The 15891-nt window shown below is 42.6% G+C and overlaps 1 pseudogene; it reads left to right on the top strand.

Annotated features, from left to right (window-relative positions):
* The first annotated feature begins 2397 nt into the window (after positions 1-2397).
* LOC129053285 (adenylate kinase isoenzyme 6-like) overlaps positions 2398-15891 on the top strand; it is a 44660-nt pseudogene continuing 31166 nt past the window's right edge.

Below are 15891 nucleotides of genomic sequence, written 5' to 3'. Positions count from 1 at the left end.
CTAATCTATGTTGAACGCAAAACAAACCAAGTAATAGCCAACCTATACATCCTAGGAATAACTATTGCTTTTTATTTTTGCCCCCAGCCATTCTTTCCACTGTACTCTCTCCTTCTTTATGTTTGTTTTAAACACAGTATATTAACACAACACTGTGTGAGGACTGGGATTCAGAAAACCAAGATACAAGTCTCCTCCAGCTATGCTGTGAGTCAGCCAGGAAAACTCTCTGGGTCTCACTGACTGAATTATAATATCTGACTTTAATAAGGATTATATTAATTGAACTCTGAGGTCCTCCTGTCCATCTCTTTCACCTTGACTCAAAGACTGCAGAGGACCTCTAACCCAGATGTTTTTAACTAGGCTCCTTGTATGTCTGGGAAGATGGTGAAAGAACTTCAAAGGGACCATGAGCTCTTTAAATTCTATCTAAAATCCAAGGTCGGGTGCTGTGCCCCACGCCTATAATCCCAGCACTTTGGGAGGCCGAGATGGGCGGATTGCCTGAGCTCAGGAGTACAAGACCAACCTGGGAAACATGGTGAAGCCCCATATCTATTAAAATACAAAATAATCAGCTTGGTGTAGTGGTGCATGCCTGTAATCCCAGCTACTCAGGAGGTTGAGACACAAGAATTGCTTGAATCCTGGAGGCAGAGGAAGTAGCAGTGAGCTGAGATCATGCCACTGCACTCCAGCCTGGGAGACAAAGAGAAACTCTGTCCCAAAAAATAAATAAATAAATAAACAAACAAATAAAATGAAATTATTATATGTAAAATTCTATGTCAGCTGGCTGCATCAGCTTGGCCCACAGAGGGGTTTTTTTAATCTTTTTTTCTCTTACAAGGAAATGATAGTCTATAGCTCACTGTTGCCTTGGCCTCCTGGGCTCAAGCAGTCATCCCAACTCAGCCTCTTAAGTAGGTAGGATCATAGGCACACCCAACCCTGCTCAGTGAATTAAAAAAAAAAAAAATTGAGGCTGGGCACAGTAGTTCATGCTGTGAATCCCAGAACTTCGATAGGCCAAGGCAAGAGGACTAATGGGATCCAGGAGTTTAAGAAGCTGAGAAATATGGGGACCCCATTTCTACTATGAAAAAAATAAAAAATAAAAACGTTAGTTGGGCCCAGTGGCATTCACCTGTAGTGCCAGCCGCTTATGACCTGAGGTGGAGGATTTCTTGAACCCAGGAGTTCAAGGCTGCATTGAGTTATGATTGTGCCTTTGGACTCAGCCTTGGTGACACAGAAAGAGTGTCAAAAAAAAAAAAAAAGAAGCTACAGGTAAGAAAGTACTTGGATAACAGTAAAGAAGTTAAACTCATGACATTGGACCTTATGAAATGTGTTTCCCCAGAGCTGTTTATTGTATGGTAGGTCCCTCCTAGATAGTATTCGAGGTTTATTACAGAAACAGAGCAAGACTGTGTTTCAAAAATAAAATAAAATATCTGGCCATGGTGGCTTGCACCTGTAGTACCAGCTACTCAGGAGGTTGAGGCAGGAGGATGTCTTGAGCCTAGAGATTTAGGGGCTGCAGTGATCTATGATCACGCCACTGCACTCCAGCCTAGGTGACAGAGAAAGATGATGTCTCTAAAAAAAATGATAACAAAAATAAATAAAAAGGAGCCCTGGGCCCCACCTGAAAGATTCAAATTTATTTGCTTCATCACAGGGCCATGGAACCTGTTCCAGTATCCTAAAATGCTGCCTCAGTGAGTTAACAAAAGTACTGGTATTGAAAGAGCTGTCAACATGCTGTGACAAACAGAAGTCTCCTCTGTGAGGCCGGGAAGTGGGGCCAAATGACAGGATTTTTTTTTTTTTTTTTGAGGAGCTGATTTAGGACAACTAAAATGGTTGTCAGAGAGCACAAGAATCTAAGGAAGGCTTGAGACCATGAAACTGTGGTGGCCTCAGCTGGTGCTTCTGTGTGCTTTCTCCTCTCTCAGCAGGGTGGAGTCAGAAGCAGAGAAGGCAGATGGTGGAATGACTCGAAGTTTGGGTTTTATCAGAAAGGAGGATTAGGAGGAGAATGTGGAAGGCAGATCAAGGAGTGTTATGTTACTAAGGGGATCAGGCCCTAGAACATGGGCCGAGCAGGTAGGCAATGAGGGTCATGAGGGATAGGGAAGACGCATGGCAAAGGGCCTTGAAAACCAGGGGAATATGGCAAAACCAGGGTCCTGGCAGTTCCAGGAAGGGAGAAGGTTTAACAAGAATGCCCTTGCACCTGTGAAGGAAAGCAGCAAGGCTAGGAGGCTGCAGAGGGTGGATAATTCGAAGGTGAACTTTCTACTGGAAAACAAATCCCTGGATGCCATCCCGATGGAGATCTAAGATAAAAAATACTCCGCCATGAAAATGCCTTACATGGTCGTAACTATGAGTCGTAAAATTGCCTTTTCAGCTGAAAGTGGCCTGCAGCTTCGTTTATCATTTTATGCTTCGGATGTCATGTAACATCTAGAAGCAACACCCTCTCCCGTTGCAAGTCAAAGTAAAATCAGAAAATGTTCAGTGGAAAGAAAAAAAAAAACAGAAGACATAAAAACAGCAATAGGATAAAGCTGCAAACCCTAAGCATCAGGAAATGAAAGGGAAAAAAACCTTCAATATAGGCAAGCTTTGATGTTGTGTGATCTGTGAAAATGTATAGAAATGTTACCTTACCAAAAAATTCCCAAAGTGCTTTACTTTCCAACCACTGGAAGGAGGTAGAAATTCCCACTCAAGGTGTTACTTTTAATTATCATTCCCTTTATGTTGTTTCCTAAAATAACAACAAGCATTCTAGAGATGGTTTACCATGATGGCTTAATGAGATGTCAGATGAGTACCTGTACCCACAAGCCCCTTTACCTCAGGCCTCCTTATGCAAACTTGACGGACTCTTCTGAGCCCCACTAGATAAAAAAACAGACATAATTGGAGCAGCTGGGCTGGAAGCAGAGCTGGGCCACCCCCATAGAGACCAGACTCTAGAACTACTTGCTCTTCCTTGCCCCAGCGTTTCTCCCCTCTATTACTTTTCATAGCTGCAGGCCGCCTGGATCTGGGACTTTTTCAGATGATCTCCACATCAGTGCTTTTCAGCATTCATGTGCACACAGATCAGCTGTGCAACTTGTGAAAATGCACATTCAGACTTAGTGTCTGGGGTGGAGACTCTGGATCAGTGTGTCTAATAAGCCCCCGGGTGATGCATGTGGTCGTCAGACGGTCCTAGTCCCACACTAGGAGCAGCTATTTAGAGCCTATAAAATAGCTACTCCCTTATCCAGTGTTTGAGTCCTAGACTTCTAGATTCTGCCAGCACTCAGATGCTTCTGGGACAGGATGCTTCCTGTTCATCTTGGGTCAACACGTCAGAAAGGACTTCCTATATTGAGCTGAGATCTGTCTACCTAGATCCCACATTCACCTGGCCTGCTTCTGGAACTTGGATTTTATGTAGCAGGCTTAAGGCCTTAGAAAGTGGCTGGAATGTCCCTCAAGTATTTTCTTCAGGCAAAACATGCCAGGTCCTCTGGCTATTATTTTTTAATTTTTTTTAGAGACAGGGTTTCACCATGTTTCCAGGGTGATCTCAAACTCCTGGGCTTAAGTGATTCTCCTGCCTCAGGCTCCCAAATTGCTGAGATTAGAGGCATAAGCCACCATAACTGGTCTTCGCTAATCTTCTTAAGCAATGGTTTCTTCATTCTGGTCATTTCTTTCTTTTCACTTAATTAACTAATTAATTAATTTGTTTATTTATTTATGTATTTATTTATTTTTTCAGATGGAGTTTCACTCTTGTTACGCAGGCTGGAGTGCAATGGCATAATCTGGGCTAACTGCAACCTCTGCCTCCCAGATTCAAGCAATTCCCCTGCTTCAGCCTCCTGAGTAGCTGGGATTACAGATGCCCAGCACCACCATTTTGTATTTTGGTAGAGACAGGGATTCACCATGTTGACCAGGCTGGTCTCGAACTTCTGACTTCAGGTGATCCACCTCTCTCAGCCTCCCAAAGTGCTGGCATTACAGGCTTGAGACACCACACCCAGCCATAGTAATTTCCCTCTGATCCTGCTCTGTGTGTCTTTAGGCCTCTCCTCTTGTGATACCCATGCTGCAAAAGTAGCTTGGGACTGTCACCACCTCATTACAGATAGTCTTTACTTGACTCAGCTTGTACTTGCTGTCAGTCGTCATCCTTAAAGTCATTTTTGCACATGCTGTGGATCAGCCACATTTCTTCCTAGTCAGTATAACTATAATAATTATACTTAACACTTATGAAAATTAGTGTAGCAAGATGGTTAAGAACATAGGCTCTGGAATGAGACTGCCTTGTGGGAAGCACTATGATTGGCACCATGTGTTATATAGCACCATCATCATCATCATCATCATCTTCCATCACTATCACCACCATCGTCATCACCATCACCATCATGTCCATCACCATCATCACATCTCCATCACCATCATCACATCACCACCACCACCATCACTATCACTACCATTTTCACAATCACCATCATTACCATTGTTACCATCAGTATCATTATCACCATCAATATTACCACCATCATCACCATCACCATCATCACTGTCACTATCATCACTATCATCACCATCATGATCATCACCATCACCACCATCAAGATCATCACATCACCATCAACACCATCACCATCACTATCACTATCACTACCAGTATTACCATCACCATCATTACCATTGCTACCACTATCACACAACCATCACCATCATCACCAACATCATCACCATCATTTCCACCACCATCATTGACATAATATCCATCACCATCACCACCATCACTACCATCATCACTGTCAACACCATCATCATCACCATCACTGTCACCACCACATCATCATACCATCACCATCATCACTATCACCAACATCACCACCACCATCATCACCAGCACCATCACCCATCACCATCACCACCATCAACTTCACCACCACCATCATCATACCATCCCCATTATCACCAACACCACCACCATCACCATCATCATCACCATGATAAGTGTGCACTTTGCCTACATTAACTGATTTAATTATCATAATAATGTCATAATGTAGGGGCTATTATCCCAGCTTTATAAGTGAGAATGTGGGACTTCACAAGATTATGTTTTGTGCCGAGGGTAAGAGTGACAAGAATCCAAACCTCGGCAGGGTCCTTTGGTTGGTTTTGTTTATGTTGTTGGCAGAAGTGAAAGACTGCATCTGTTCCTGCTATTCATAAATTTCATCTTTTAGTCAGCACTTTGCCCTTATTTTACACTATATTTTTGATTCCTTGTTCTGTCATCTCAAGTGTATCTGCTTCTAGCTTCATGCTGTCTGTCATATTGTGAGAAAAATATGTATCTTCACCTAGACCATACACAAGGTCAGAGGCCATGTGGCAACTCCCTAAAGATTCTGCTCACTGAGACTGAATGGTACACATCTTCTGAAGCTCCTTGAGCCTGTAGTCTTGTAACCAACTCAGAGAAGCCTAGGAGTGGTCAGGAATGATTTGTATTTGAACATTGTTTGTATTTGGTTCCTGGGAAACATGTTTCCTCCACCCTTTCAGGTCTCCTTTCCAGAATCTTTTCCAAGATGGGCAGCTCCCTCCAAATTTATGGTTGCTGAAACCAATCCTCTGGGTAGGGCCAGATGTGAGGTATAAACAGAAAGCAGGGTCTGCAGAACATGAATACCAGAGGAGATAATGACCAGTTAATCCCTGCAAATACTTAAATCTAGGAAACTACCTCTGGGCTTCAGAGCTCTCTGCCTCTGAATGCAGCAGTGCAAATGCAAGCCTCTATGGCCCCCCTAAACCATAGGTGGCTTAGTAGCCATGGTGTTGCCAGCATTTCTACAAAGGAAGTGGTCAGGGCAGCAATCTCATCAGAGGAGAGGCTGAGGCTGGCCTTGAATTTAATTTGTATGTATATTTGGGACAATTTGCAAGGAGGGGGTGCCCTGATAGATATTACGTGAGCTAAATCACCCACATAAACCCATTTTATGCCACTGCTCCTGTGCCAACTGACCAGAAAGGCTGGACTGATTTCTCCCCTTTCTCCTTTCCTGGTTGTGTTCTCTGACCCTGGGTGATTAAGGTAACCTAGCTATGTTCAATTACCCATACTTTTCATGATGTCAGGATATCTTCCACCTGTCCCTGGTGCTCTTCTTGGCTTCCTGTGAGATGTGACAATGAAAGCCTTGTGAATTTGGAGGAGAGTAGTGGGCCTTGGATCTGCCATCAGTCTGGGCTCCCTAATCACACGATTGTCACTGGAGCCTGCCCGAGTTGGGAAGTTGCAAAACAAGCATGTAGGGAACATTCTTGCACCCCAATATATTCCCCTCATGAAATCATCAAGCAAAGCCTGAATGCTTTCTGTTGGTGTGCTGAGGGAGAAGGGCTGTCCCTCTCATACTAGAGCAGTCAGTGGCCATTTGCTGACTGAGACTAACAGTAGATCTGGAAGGATTTGGAGAAGGCTGTCTTTGTTCTCTTAGAACAGCTTGTGGCCCTAGTGGTGCACATGTTTTTGGGACAGTGGTTCCCCCGCAAGCCATGAAAACTGAAGGGCAGGTGGCGGAACTCCAGCCAGAAATAGGAAGTGTCTCAAATATTAGTGAAGTTGTTGTGGGAAGTCAGGGACCCCAAATGGAGGGACTGGCCGAAGCCATAGCAGAATAACATAGATTGTGGAGATTTCATTAACATTTATTAGTTCCCCAAATTAATACTTTTGTAATTTCTTATGCCTGTCTTTACTGCAATCTCTAAACATAAATTGTAAAGATTTCATGGACACATATCACTTCCCCAATCAATACCCTTGTGATTTCCTATGCCTGTCTTTACTTTAATCTCTTAATCTTGTCAGCTGAGGAGGATCTATATCACCTCAGGACCCTGCAATAATTGCATTAACTGCACAAATTGTACAGCATATGTGTTTGAGCAATATGAAATTTAGGCACCTTGAAAAAAAAAACAGGAAAACAGCAATGTTTAGGAAACAAGAGAGATAACCTTAAACTCTGACTGCCAGTGAGCTGGGCAGAACAGAGCCATATTTCTCTTCTTTCAAAAGCAAATGGGAGAAATATTACTGAATTCTTTTTCTCAGCAAGGAATATTCCTGAGAAATAGAATGTGAACCTGGGGGTGGGTCTCTGAACTGGCACCCCTGGGCATGGCCATCTCTTGTGGTCGAGACTGCAGGGGTGAAATAGACCCCAGTCTCCCATAGCACTCCCAGGCTTATTAGGAAGAGGAAATTGTTACCTAATAAATTTTGGTCAGACCGGTTGATCTCAAACCCTGTCTCCTGATAAGATGTTATCAATGACAATGGTGCCCAAAACTTCATTAGCAATTGTAATTTTGCCCTGGTCCTGTGATCCTGTGATCTCGCCCCGCCTCCACTTGCCTTGTGATATTCTATTACCTTGTAAAGTACTTGATGTCTGTGACCCACACCTATTCACACACTCCCTCCCCTTTTGAAACTCCCTAATAAAAACTTGCTGGTTTTTGCAGCTTGTGGGGCATCGTGGAACCTACCGACATGTGATGTCTCCTCCGGATGCCCAGGTTTAAAATTTCTCTCTTTTGTACTCTGCCCATTTATTTCTCAAGCTGGCTGATGCTTCAGGAAAATAGAAAAGAACCTACATGAATATCGGAGCAGATTCCCCAATATCTGGTGCCCACGTGGTCTTTTTTTTCCTAAGTGCATGAGGGAACAGGATTCCCTTCGGTAAGTGCGGTGAAATGTCAATCGGCTTGGTCCACAGATATGCGTGTTAGACTCTCTTACGAGTGGTGAGCAGTCTGTGTAAGGTCTGTTTTAACTATGGGTCATGAGGAGTCTAAGTATCATGCTTCTCTCTGGTATATTAGACTCCTGTTAAAACAGGGTGGTGTCTGAGTAACTATGAAAAATATGGTCACTCTATTTGGATAAACAATGTCGATAAACAATTGTGACAAACAAGGTATTCAACCTCAAAAAGTTCAAATTAGGAGAGATTCTTTAAAAACTCTAAATGACTTCCAAAACATTTGGGTAAAATTAATTATTTAAGACCTACTTTAGGCATTCCAACCTATGCACCGTCTAACTTTTTCTCTATGCTGCAGGGAAATTCTGATCTCTGTAGCGCCAGGACTTTGACCCCTGAGGCTTTACTAGAACAGGAATTGGTAGAAGAAAGAATTCAGACCACCCAGTTATCTAGAATACAGCTGTTTCAGCCTCTCCAGGTTCGGATTTTTGGTTAATTTCACTCACCTACTGGACTAATAGTTCAACATAATGATTTAGTGGAGTGGTGTTTTCTTCCTCATTCTGTGTCAAAAACTTTGTTTATCTAGACCAAATAGCCATATTAATTGGACAGGCTTGGTGCAGAATACTTCAAATTTCTGGATTTGATCCAAATATAATTGTACTTCCTTTAAATTGGCTCGAAGTTCAAGCTGCCTTTCAACATTCTGTACTGTGGCAAATGCACTTGGCTGATTTTATTGGTGTTGACAATCACTATCCAAAAAACAAATTGTTTGATTTTATAAAAATGACGTCTTTGGTGGTTCTTCGATTAACCAAAGATCAACCCATTCCTGAGGCTATTACAGTGTTCACTGATGGCTCCAGTAATGGCAATGCTGGCTATATAGGTCCTACAGACAAACCTTTTTCAACCTCTTATACTTCTGCTCAAAAGGCGGAGTTAATTGCTGTGACTACTGCCTCAGAGGATTTTCCCAAAGCTTTAAATATTATCTCAGATTCTACTTATGTTGTACATGCCACTAAAAATATAGAAACTGCTACTATCAAACATACTGATAATTCTGAATTGGCTTCTTTATTTTCAAGGTTACAAAGGCGGTTCACCAATGTAGACACCCTTTCTATATTGCACATAGTAGGTCTCAAACCACTTCACCAGGACCCATGTCTGCCGGTAACCATAAAGTCTACTGTTTGGTTTCTTTTACAACCCAAGAAGCTCAGGAGTTCCATAATCTTACTCATGTCAATGCCGCTGGATTAAAAGATAAATTTGGTTTTGTTAATCCCGGAGGCCTAACTCCAAATGCTTTATAGCAAATGGATGTGACTCATGTTAGCTCCTTTGGCAGACTGTCACATGTGCATGTCTCTGTATATACCTTCTTAGGTTTTATCTGGGCTACTTGCCAAAAAAGGGGAAGGCACGGCCCATGTTAAAAAACATCTGTATTCTTGCCTTGCAGTTATGGGTATTCCATATCAAATAAATACCGACAATGCCCCTGGATATGTTAGCAAGGCTTTTGGTTCATTTATGCAACAGTGGGGAATTTCCCATATTACTGGAATCCCTTACAATCCTAAGGGAAAAGCTGTGGTGGAATGTGCCAATCACACTTTAAAAACCCAATTGTCCAAACAGTCTGAACAACCAAAATATGATTTAACTACTCCACACTCCCAATTACATTTGACATTGTTTACTTTAAGTTTTTTCAATGTTCCTAAAGATAATACTCTAACTGCAGCTGAACGTGATTATACAGGCAAAAAAATTTCCTTAAAAGGAGGCAAGCCAGTGTTATGGCAAAACTCCCAAACCAATACCTGGGAACCTGGAAAAATTATAACGTGGGGAAGACGATATGATTGTGTTTCACCTGGAGATCATCAATTCCCTGTCTGGGTACCCACCAGAAGAGTCAAGCTTTGGGTGAATACTCATAACAAAAATCTCAGAGAAAAGATGACTTTGTCAGAGACTGCCATCAGACGTGATGAGATCTGTGCGACGCCTCAGAAACAGTTACACCAAATCACAATGGGTGTAAATCAATCCTCCCTGATGGCAATGGAGACCCATCTAACTAATCACACTTCTCCTGATTACCTCTTTTTCTCCTTACAAACCTAAAAATCTCACCATTTCTATTAGCCTGAAAATAATATTCTCTGTTCTTCTCTTCATCGTTCAGCACTAAATCTTGCTTACACTAGGTTTCATTTAATGATTCTCCTCTTTATACTTTCTGTCTCAACAATTTCCTCTCACACTGATTTACCTGCAATACATAACTATTTTTATTGGGCTTATGTGACTGTTCCTCCACTTATTCGACTCTCAGCTGGATAGACGCTCCTACAGAAATCTACACTAAAGATAGTGTGTGGATGCCTGGAACCACAGATGAACATTGCCCTGCTCAACCAGGAGAAGAAGTCACCGCATTCAATGTAACCATGAGTTATAAATACCCACCTCTGTGTCTTGGACCTGCACCTGATTGCATCCATCTAGAAACTCAGTTCTGGGCTGCTTATCTTCCGGAAAGATGAGCTAAAGATAAAATGGGACATTTGATCTCTGGCGTCTCCCTTTCTCCTTTAAAACAAATGAAAGGAGGAGTAATGGGAGATACCCATATATTCAATATAAAACTGCAGGAAAACCATGCACTAAACATTTTGAGGGCCCATACAAAATTTTAATTTGGAAAGACTTTGGTAACTCACATGCAGTAATATAAAAAATGACTCATACTGTTTAGTAATAGACTGGGCACCAAAGGGCTATTTAAAAAACTATTGTTCCTCTGGCAGAAGGGAATGCCTGGAGGCTACTTATTTTATTTCTTATGAGGAGAATGAGGATCATCATTCTACTTTGCATAGGAGGATCAGCTCATTCTTTCCCTTAAAATGGGAAGATAAAACGTTACCCTCCCTAGGCCTCATATGATACTCCGCATTCTGAGCTCAGAACACCCAGAACTTTGGAAATCGGCTATTGCCATGTCCGGACTGCGAGTATGGGAAAAGAAGACTATTCTGACTGTTGTTCCCACTACCGTCCCACTCTCTCAGTATCAACGTACACTCAGACATTCTGCTTTACTTACCTCCAACCTGAGTGTTCCCATACAGAATTGTGTTAAGCCTTCTTACATGCTGTTAGTAGGAAATATCAAGATTTGGACGAGTACTAAAACTGTCCAATGCATTAATTGTTATCAGTACACTTGTATTAACTCCATTTTGACTCCAGGAAAAGTGTAATGTTGGCTCAAGCTCGAGAAGGAATCTGGATTCTGGTAACTTTACCTAGACTTTTGAAATCCTCTGCCTCAATACATTTAATTAAAGAAGTGCTACAGCGAATTCTAAAAAGATCTAAGAGATTTGTTTTCATTTTAATCACTGTTATCATGGGCCTAATTACAGTCACTACAATGGCCACCACTGCTGGAATAGCATTACACCAATCCATTCAAATGGCTCATTTTGTTAATGATTGACAAGCCAATTCCACCCAAATGTGGAATTCTCAACAACGCCTCGATCAAAAATTGGCAAATCAAATTAATGATTTAAGACAGTCTGTTATTTGGCTTGGAGACCGGGTAGTGAGTCTCGAGCATCACATGCAAATGCAGTGCAATTGGAATACTTTGGATTTCTGCATCACCCGGTATTCCTATAACAGTCATTCATGGGAAATGGTCAAAGGATACCTTCTGGGTAGAGAAGATAATTTATCATTGGACATAACTTTCATGCACATCCATTTTGAAGAGACCACCAAACAGGCTTTGTGTGGGCAATAAAGGTTTTAATCACCTGGGTGCAGGCAGGCTGAGTCCGAAAAGAGAGTCAGCTAAGGGAGATAGTGTGGGGCTGTTTTATAGGGTTTCAGTAGCTAAAGGAAAAAGTGGGATTGTTCTCTGGCGGGCAGGCGTGGGGGTCACAAGGTACTCAGTGGGAGAGCTTTTGAACCAGGATGAGCCAGAAGGAATTTCACAAGGCAATGTTATCAGTTAAGGCAGGGACAGGCCATTTTCACTTCCTTTGTGGTGGAATGTCATCAGTTAAGGCAGGAACCAGTCATCTGGATGTCTATGTGCAGGTCACAGGGGATATGATGGCTTAGCTTGGGCTCAGAGGCCTGATACTTCTGTCTTCTTATATTAATAAGAAAAAATAAAATGAAATAGTGGTAAGGTGTTGGGACGGTGAAAATTTTTGGGGGGTGGTATGGAGAGATAATGGGCAATGTTTCTCAGGGCTGCTTCAAGTGGGATTAGGAGCAGTGTGGGAACCTAGAGTGGGAGAGATTAATCTCAAGGAGGATTTTGTGGTAAGGGGTGATGTTGTGGGGTTGATAGAAGAAACACTTGTCATTTAGAATTATTGGTGATGGCCTGGATACAGTTTTGTATGAATTGAAAAACTAAACGGAATAAGAGAAGGAGAAAAATGGGTATTAAATGACTAAGAATTGGGAGGACCTAGGACATCTAATTAGAGAGTGCCTAAGGAGGTTCATCATAGCCTTGCCAGTAAAGATTATTTATTTACTTTAAGAGTTTAAGAGTGGCAGTTTGGGGATAGCACCAGGAGATATCAGCTGTGCTGGCTTGGAGAAACAGTGTAAACTGGCAGTGTAAACAAGAGCAGGACATGTATGAGTAGTTGAGAATGGTGAATAGGAGTATGACTAGACAGAAGATTGTAAGGATGACAAGTTTTCTGGGGCACAGTCTAAGTTGGTCTAGTGTCTGGAATGAGACTGGGGCCTAATAAAAAGGAGCTCAAATGGGCTGTACCTTGTAGCATTCCGAGGACAGGCCTGAATTCTGAGAAGCAAAAGTGATAAAAGTATTGTCCAGTCCTTTTTAATTTGGTGGCTGACCTTGGTGAGGTGTGTTTTTAAAAGACTTTTAGTCCATTCTACTTTTCCTGATGATGGAGGTCCTTAAGGGATATAAAGGTTTCACTGAATACTAAGAGCCAGAAAAAGTGCTTGGCTGATTTGACTAATAAAGGCTGGTCTCTTATCAGACTGTATAGAGGTGGGAAGGCTAAACTGAGGAATTATGTCTGACAGAAGGGAAGAAATGACTGCAGTGACCTTCTCAGACCCTGTAGGAAAGGCCTGTATCTATCCAGTGAAAGTGTCTACCTAGAGTAAGAGGTATTTTAGTTATCTGACTTGGGATATGTTGAGTAAAGCTAATTTGCCTGTCCTGGGTGGGGGCAAATCCTCGAACTTGATGTGTAGGGAAGGTAGCAGGCCTGAATAATCCCTGAGGAGTATTAGAATAGCAGATGGAACACTGAGAAGTTATTTCCTTGAGGATAGATTTCCATGATGGAAAGAAAATGAGAGGTTCTAAAAGGCAGGATAGTGGCTTGTACTATAGCATAGCCTGCCTTTGCTGGTGTGTGGCAATTAGGCCGGTGGATCTGCCATCAATAAATCAAGCGTGATCAGGGTGAGGAACAGGAAAGAAGGAAATATGGGAAATGGGGTGAATGTCAGGTGAATCAGAGATATACAATCATCGGGGTCAGGTGGGGTATCAGGAATAATGTGGGAGGCTGGATTGAAGTCCGGGCTAGGAACAATGGTAATGTGGGACTTAACAAAGAGTGAGTACAGCTAAAGGAGCTGGGGAGCAGAAAGTATATGCATCAGGTATGAGGAAGAAAATAGATTATAGAGTTATGAGAAATGTAGAGAGTGAGTTGAGCATAGTGTGTGATTTTTAGGGCCTCTAAAAGTATTAAAGCGGCAGCAGCTGCTGCACACAGACATGAGGGCTAGGCTAAAACAGTAAGGTCAAGTTGTTCGGACAGAAAGGCTACAGAGTGCGATCCTGGCTCTTGTGTAAGAATTCTGACCGCATGAACCGTGCCTAGGAAAGAAAGGAGTTGTTGCTTTCTAAGGGATTGAGGTTTGGGAGATTAATCACACATGATCAGCAGGCAGAACACGTGTATTTTTATGAGAATTATGCCAAGATAGGTTGGAATTTCTGCTTGACTGAAGTAATGGGGGTTATCTGTGAAGACTTGTAGCAGTACAGCCCAGGTAATTTGCTGGGCTTAATGGGTGTCAGGGTCAGTCTAAGTGAAAACGAAAAGAGTCTGGGATGAAGGGTGCAAAGTAATAGGAAAGAAAGCATGTTTGAGATCTAGAACAGAATAATGGGTTGTAGAGGGAGGTACTGAGGATAGAAGAGTATATGGGTTTGGCACCATGGGGTGGATAGGCAAAACAATTTGGTTGAAAAGGCATAGATCCTGAACTAATCTGTAAGACTTGTCTGCTTTTTGGACAGGTAAAATGGGGGAATTGTAAGGAGAGTTTATAAGTTTTAGAAGCCCATGCTGTAGCAGGCCAGTGATAACAGGCTTTTACCCTTTTAAAGCATGCTGTGGGATGGGATGTTGGCATTGAGTGGGGTAAGGGTGATTAGGTTTTAATGGGATGGTAAGGGGTGCATGATCACTCATTAAGGAGGGAGTAGAGGTGTCTTATACTTGGGTTAAGTTGGGAAGATACAAGGGGAGGATGTGAAGGAGGCTTTGAACTGGGGGAAAAGGTGGCAATGAGGTGTGGCTGTAGCCTAGGAATAGTCAGGGTAGCAGATAATTTAGTTAAAATATCTTGGCCTAATAAGGGAACTGGGCATGTGGGGATAACTAAAAATGAGTGCATAAAGAGTATTGTCTAAGTTGGCATCAGAGGTGGGGAGTTTTAAGAGGTTTAGAAGCCTGGCTGTCAGTACCCACAACAGTTATAGAGGCAAGGGAAACAGGTCCTTGAAAAGAAGGTAATGTGGAGTGGGTAGCCTCCGTATTGATTAAGAAGGGGGCAGACTTACCCTCTACTGTGAGAGTTTCCTAGAGCATCTGTGATGGTCCTGTAGGCTTCCGAGGTGATCGGGCAGTGTCAGTCTTCAGCTGCTAACCTGAGAAGATCTGAGAAGGAGTCAGTCAGAGAGCCTTGGCCCACAGTTCCAGGGGCTCTGGGAGTGGTTGCCAAGTTAGTTGAACAGTTTGATTTCCAGTGGGGTCCCACACAGAAGGGACACAGCTTACAAGGAATCCTGGACTTCAGACATTCCTTGGCTGGGTGGTCAGATTTCTGGCACTTGTAGCAAGCTCCTGGGGGAGGAGGTTCTGGAAGAATGCCTGGCCACTTCGATTCAGGCGTTTGGAAGTTCTTGTGTGCTGGAGATGTGGCTGGGGCTTGTCTCACAGTGGAGGCAAGAAATTGCAACTTTTTTCTATTATTGTACACCATGAAGGTGAGGTTAATTAAGTCCTGTTGTGAGGTTTGAGGGCTGGAATTTAATTTTTGGAGTTTTATTTGATGTCGGGAGCAGATTGCATAATAAAATGTATATTGAGAATAAGACAGGCTTTTGACCTTTTAGGGTCTAGGGCTGTAAAGCATCTCAGGTTGCTGCCAAATGAGCCATGAACTGGGCTGGGTTTTTATATTTGAAAAAGAGCCTAAACACTATCTGATTTGGAAGAGGTCAGATAAAGAAAAAGGAGCATTGACCTTGACTATGCCTTTAGCTCCAGCCACATTTTTAAGAGGAAATTGCTGGGCAGGTGGGGGAGGGCTACTCATGGAATGAAACTGTAAACTGGACCAGGTGTGAGGGGGGGAGGTGATAAAAAGATTTCAGGGTGAAGGTGCAGAGTTTGAGGAATAATTGGGACCTAGCTCAGCCTGGTGAGGAGCAGAAAGATCAGACTGGTCTGTAGAAAAGGAAGATTGGAAAGAATCAGCAATGCTAGGGGTTGGGACTGATTGGACAGGCAGAAGGGAAAGAAGGAAGATTTAGGACAAGTTGCACTGGGCATAGAGTCTAGTGAGGGGCAGATGTGTAAAAGAATGCCTGGACGTCAGACACCTCAGACCGTTTGCCCATTTTACAACAAGAATTATTTAGATCTTACAGGATGGAAAAATTCTAAGTGCTATTTTCTGGCTATTTGGAACAACTCTAGAGTTAGTA

This window comes from Pongo abelii, chromosome Y (genome assembly GCF_028885655.2).
Source record: "Pongo abelii isolate AG06213 chromosome Y, NHGRI_mPonAbe1-v2.0_pri, whole genome shotgun sequence".
Classification (NCBI taxonomy): Eukaryota; Metazoa; Chordata; class Mammalia; order Primates; family Hominidae; genus Pongo; species Pongo abelii.
This window is presented reverse-complemented; position numbering and strand designations above follow the sequence as displayed.